Source organism: Schistocerca nitens, chromosome 1 (genome assembly GCF_023898315.1).
Source record: "Schistocerca nitens isolate TAMUIC-IGC-003100 chromosome 1, iqSchNite1.1, whole genome shotgun sequence".
NCBI lineage: Eukaryota > Metazoa > Arthropoda > Insecta > Orthoptera > Acrididae > Schistocerca > Schistocerca nitens.
Genome location: NC_064614.1, coordinates 204,870,230 through 204,876,229, shown reverse-complemented (window position 1 = coordinate 204,876,229; position 6,000 = coordinate 204,870,230).

Below are 6,000 nucleotides of genomic sequence, written 5' to 3'. Positions count from 1 at the left end.
ATATGCTCCGGAAAATCGAAAAGTGTCGGGATAGCATCACTACTTAGCCAATTCCCTCCAGTTTTAGCCCTATAAACACATCGGGTTTAAAAATGACAGGCATTGTAAATACAAATTATAAATATACATTGTAAATAATAACTAACCTATCAAAACATTTCTCCTCGGAAGTGTTTCGAGCAAAGGCGCGTATGTGCAGACGGCTTAAAGTTTTTCCGCTTCAGAGCCTGTATCCAAAGCTGCCTTCGGTTTTCATCCTTGGGGAACCTATGAGTAGGAACGAGAAACAGTTATACTTACTTCTGTAACCGAATTATCACAGATACTTTCCAAAATGTAGTATGAGTCTGACTTACAGGCACCACTTTCAACACTTTATTTACGTGATACTCTTTTTCAAGTGCAAAAAACATATAAAAGTCACTTCAGCAGGTTTCAATAAACGCATCTGCACTATCATAGAAACACTTACACGTGAAATGTAATGCCATTTTCCCCGACAAAACGCTGAGTACAGCCATAAGAACAACACGAAACAACCATGTTTTGCCAACATTCACGTGACTTCAGCCCAGAGATGTTGGAGCCGCGAAAATGACGTCAGGGCCAGTCTATTATATTTATGGTCGAAGACAGTGACACACACATTTCGATCTCATCCTTTACACTGCTTTGAACTAGACGAGAATCCAACACATCATTCGACAATAATTCATTTACCTGTCCTGCTGAGCTTGAGGCTATGCTGAATCCGCGCATTTTCTTTCAGTTACAGTAGAAAAATCGAAATGGCAGCACCTTACAGAAAACGATAACTTAATAATTTCGTCGTCAAATGATACAGAAAAGCGTTGATTGAAACGCTGTCCCACTCAACCTTGGTTTCATTGCATTCATTTCCTAAAATAGACTACTTGTAAGAGCTATCCACAGATCTGTCCAAGTGGAGATGGGGTCGATCTAAAGAATGTAATTATTTACAGCTTGCGGTACTACACTTACGTGATGTGCAAAAGCGATAATAAAAAAAAATTAACTTTTTGCGCCTTAGTCAAACTTAGACATAGAAACATCTGTAAATGTATTTATATTTTTTAACATCTGCTGTTTATTATATGCAACTAGAAAGAAATCGTGTAGAATGTTGCAAGCTTTTATTACAGTGCATCAGGAGCAAGATCTCATCTTAGATTAATATACTCTTATCTTTTAGTTCGAAATACGAAATGTACATTATACTAATTGTAGGATGTTGATGACAAATAATTGTTTGTCTTTTGTGATATAACGTGTGGCCAATTATAAAAGCATAGCAGATGAATGCCCAGTAGCTGAGGGAAAAATTCTTATACATTTGATTTATCTAGACAATGAGACCATTAAAATAATACGAGGGACCGACACTAGGTCTGTGCTGATCACTAGTAATTAGTTTTTTTTTTCTGTCCTGCATTATATGACTACAGTAAACCAAGCTGTAACCGCGCGAACTCCGTGGCTTGCGGACACGGCACTGACGCCACTGAATAGCTCGCATTACTTGTGACCAGAGACAGATATCAATATCATTACCATTTCAAAAACTTTTTGGTACTTTTAGCTACATTTCATTCCCAACAATGTACGGTCTAAAACGGATCTAACAGTAAGCTATCCGCTACATAACTTTTTCACTACAAGATTTGTAAATCAAGTGCACAACGTTGACAAATAGCATCATTTCACAATGACACATATTCCTGTACGTTTTACATATTTCCCATTAGCCACCTTCAGCAGAGATGTTTTGTTGTCAATGAATACGATTTTCTGCAACTGGCGACGGTACTTCTCTGAAATGACTGAATGTGATGCTCCAGAGTCCACAACAGCTTGGACTGGTCGGCCATCCATGAGAATCTCGACGTAGTTTCCTATCATTTTTGTAGTGATTGACAGGGGAGGAGTTTTCTCTTTGGCGGCCTCACCTCCAAGGAATGTCGCACCCTTTAGTTTTCCAGGTTGCGGGAGCTAGATGATGGGATGGAGCTTCTAAACGGCGACGGAGACCTTGAACGACGTGTTGGGGAGCATCCTCTCCAGTGGCTAGCTTGTGGTGATGGTGACCTACGTCGTCCTGCACCCACATCATCTTGTTCATCTTCCGTTGCCTCGGAGTTGGCGTCGGCTAAGATCGGTCTGCTGTCTTGTGGCGTGGGCATCATCAAATATCCGCCGCCTTTCTCGACAATAGCGTACCACATGTCCCAATCGTCCGCAGTGGAAACTTACTGGTTGGTTATCCTGGGTCCTCCAGACGTCAGCCTTCCTTGGTGCCCAGACAGGTTCCTCATGCGGCATTGTAGTAACAGAACTTCGCCTGGGACTTTTTCGCCATTGTAAAGGGAAATGAAGGACGAGAGACTGGGTTCAATGTCTGCTCCAATTCCTCTACTATGACCTCTTGAAGCGTCTCAGTTTTTTGCTCGCCGTGCAATCCAAGTGCCTTCTGAACTTCCTCTCTCACTATCAGACGAAGAACACTTGTGAAATCAGTTCCTTCCTCCATCACAGACATCGATACAATGTTTGGAAGCCATTCAAACTTCTTGCATGTAATTCTTTTTTGATGCATTGTCTCGATATACTGGAACTGTTTTATGAAGTCGTCTGCTGTCAAAACCTCCTTCAGGAGTAGGGCTTGATACTTGTCCTCGGCAACACTCTTCATGAAATGCGCAACCTTATTTTCCTCCTCCATTCTAGGATCCACTATTTTACACAGCTCCAAGACGTCTCGAATGTAGGATGCTGTAGTTTCTCCTGGATGCTGTGCCCTGCACTTTAGTTTATCTTCAGGCTTGCACTTCTGTCATGTGTCGCCGAAATACTTGCGCAGTTCTGCCTGGAATACTTCCCAGCTTGTGAACTTCTCCTCATTGTTCTCATACCATTCCTTGACAGTGCCCTCCAGGTAGAAAAATGTATTAGCCAAACACTTGGTGTCATCTCATTTGTTAAATTTGGCTATACGCTCATATACCTTCAGCCACTTGTTTGGATCTTGGCCATCGTCACAAGAGAACCAACAAGGATGTTTCATGTGGTGGCACACAGTTGCTGTCATCGTAACATCCTCTTCTTCTCCTGTCTCTGATAGATCGTGATCTGTTGAATATGGCTCAAACTCGGGTTTCTCGCCACGTAAATGGCAGCTCTGTCGTGGCCTGATGGGAGCCACTGTGTCGTCTACAATGTGCACTATCACAAGTTCCAACACTCAGCGCCTCCACCAGATTAATGCCAAGTAGAAGAAGGTGTAATTAGATGAATGACGAACACTAACTTCACTTAACGAAGGTTTATTCAGCACTTGCACACACAAGAGTGTGGAGAGGACTGCCTCCAGCCAGAACATATACGGTATATATACAGTTACAGAACATTCCAGTACAATGATTTTTGATATTTGTGCATACTTCTTGAATGTCCTCAAACCAAATATAGAAATCAAGATATTACAGTTCAGGAGAGTTTTGAACTCACGACCCTCCATGCAACAGTCTAGTATCATAACCGCTACAGCACAGTGATGGTGCTACTCAGCTTCTTCTTCAACAGTACTGATCTTTTTTGCGCATGTTACACTTTAAGATACAGTCACACAAATGTACCAGTAAAATTTTTAATGATGACATAAATGTCTTATCTTCTGGGCTAGAAATTTTTCTAAATGGTCGTCCTCAAAGAGTTTATTTTTAAATGAGAGTCAAGCACTCTCATATTTAAGACATTAATCGTATATTCTCGAACATAGTTCAGCCTGCATAAAAGGAAATTTACTCTGGAAGCGACACTTTTGAAACAACCATTCGCAATATTTTCCTGCGATGTGTTAGATATAGGTTCGTTTCAGAAGTTGCCAGAGAGCGCCGCATAATAGGCGTCACCACACTTGCATAGCTATGATGATGCAGGAAGCCCATATGTTCGTACGTTTAAAACATTAGAAGATCTTACATTATGTCATAAAAGAAACAAGACATCAGAGGATACTCCAAGAGCATCGGAATTTCGTGAACCATACTAAAATGCATAATTCGGCTTACAGTGCACATTCATATGTCCAGATTCAGATGTAAATTTTCTTGGAGTACCAGTATTGTATTATCTCATGTTTGGTTCTTTATTATGGCATAATGCCGTAAGTGCTAGAAGATGAAAAGATGCACTTTTAAAATGCAGTTAACAGTTGAAACTAGCCAATAGTGTGGAATTAAATACTTAGTCTCAAATAAATTGACTACCTCAACTAAGAAGATTAATAAAAGCCAAATTTCTTTAGCAAACCGACAAAAATAACTTCATTGTTCTGCAAGGCGATTAATGCTTGACTGTCAGAAAGGTGGAAACATATTTTAGCCTTCCATAATTATGTGAATGTATTTTAATTCACTTGATAGCTCCTGGCCACAGAAATCAATTTTGTTTTCAAAGAGAAAACAACTAAATCACTAAACATAAACACGGGTCACGTGGAGACTATCACTTAAACTCAGACTGCTCTGTGCATCAGCACCAAATCAACGATATTTACAAACCGCAGTAATACTAGATAGTGGTGCTCCCCCCCCCCCCGCTTCCTCCCTCAAGCGTTTGAGGTAGGACACAAAAAAAAGTGTTCCAAAGTGCAGTGCCACACCTCTTCAAATGCATATGAGGTGCAACAATAAAGTAATGAGACTGACGTGAAAAAAAAAAAATGTTGCTTACCGTTTTAGTCAAGTTTAGTGTTGTCTCCTTCAAAGTAGTTACCTTCTGATTGCACACACTTTTTCCAGCACTTCTGCCATTGATGGTAACATTTCTGGAACTCATCTTCTGTAATATCCTCCAACACCCTCGTCACAGCTTTGTGGACATCTTGTGTTGTTTGAAAATTGTGTCCTTTGACCACCATTTTGACTCTTAGAAATAGAAAAAAGTCGTACAGAGCAATATCTGGCGAATAAGGTGACTGTGGTAGTAATGAAATTTGTTTTGATGTTAAAAATTGCTGTACTGACAGAGCAATATGGGATGGTGCATTATAGTGATGCAGAATCCAATTATCAGCAATGTTGGCACAGACACAAAGAACTCTTTTACGAAGTCTTTCTATAATTTCTTTGTAGTAATATTGGTTAACTGTTTGTCCAGGAGGCACCCACTCCTTATGAACAATTCCCTTGGAATCAAAGAAGCAGATAAGCATGCATTTCACTTTTCACTTTGACACGAGAGCTTTTTTTGGTCTGGGTTACCCCTTTGAGCACCACTGCGAACTTTGGTGTTTTGTCTCTGGATCGTACTCAAAAAACCAACTTTCATCACCAGTGATAACACGGCTCAACAATTCTGGATTGATTTCCGTTTGCTCTAACAGATCGGCTGCCACATTTTTCTATGTTTCTCACTGTTGTGGTGTGAGATTTTTGGGGAGCATTTACGCACAAATCTTTCTCATACCAAGATCTTCAGTTATTATTTGACAAACCGTTTCTTGATTGATGTTCAGTTCTTCTGCAATCATTTTCACGGATAATCTTCGATCTGATCGTACGGGTTCATCCTGGCCAAGTTGACATCCATTCATGAGGTTGATGGTCATCCACTGCGGTCTTCATCTTCAACATTCGTTCTGACTTCATTAAACATTTTATGCCAACGAAAAACATGAGCTCTTGACATAACCTCCTCTCCAAAAGCCTTCTGAAGCTTACTGTAAGTTGTCATTGTGTTTTCACCCAATTTAACGCAAAAAGAAATGGCATACCGTTGCACAATATTATGCGATTCCATTTCCGTGACGACAGACACAAACACATGTTAACTTATTACAGCAGTTGCATCGATGTGTTGCTTGGACTAGAAGTAGTTTATAGACCAAGGTCAAAGATATTGTGCCTTCGCAAGCCTGTAGGGTTGCCACACCTTGCAAAGAAAATCAGTCTCATTACTTTATTGTCACACCTCGTACTT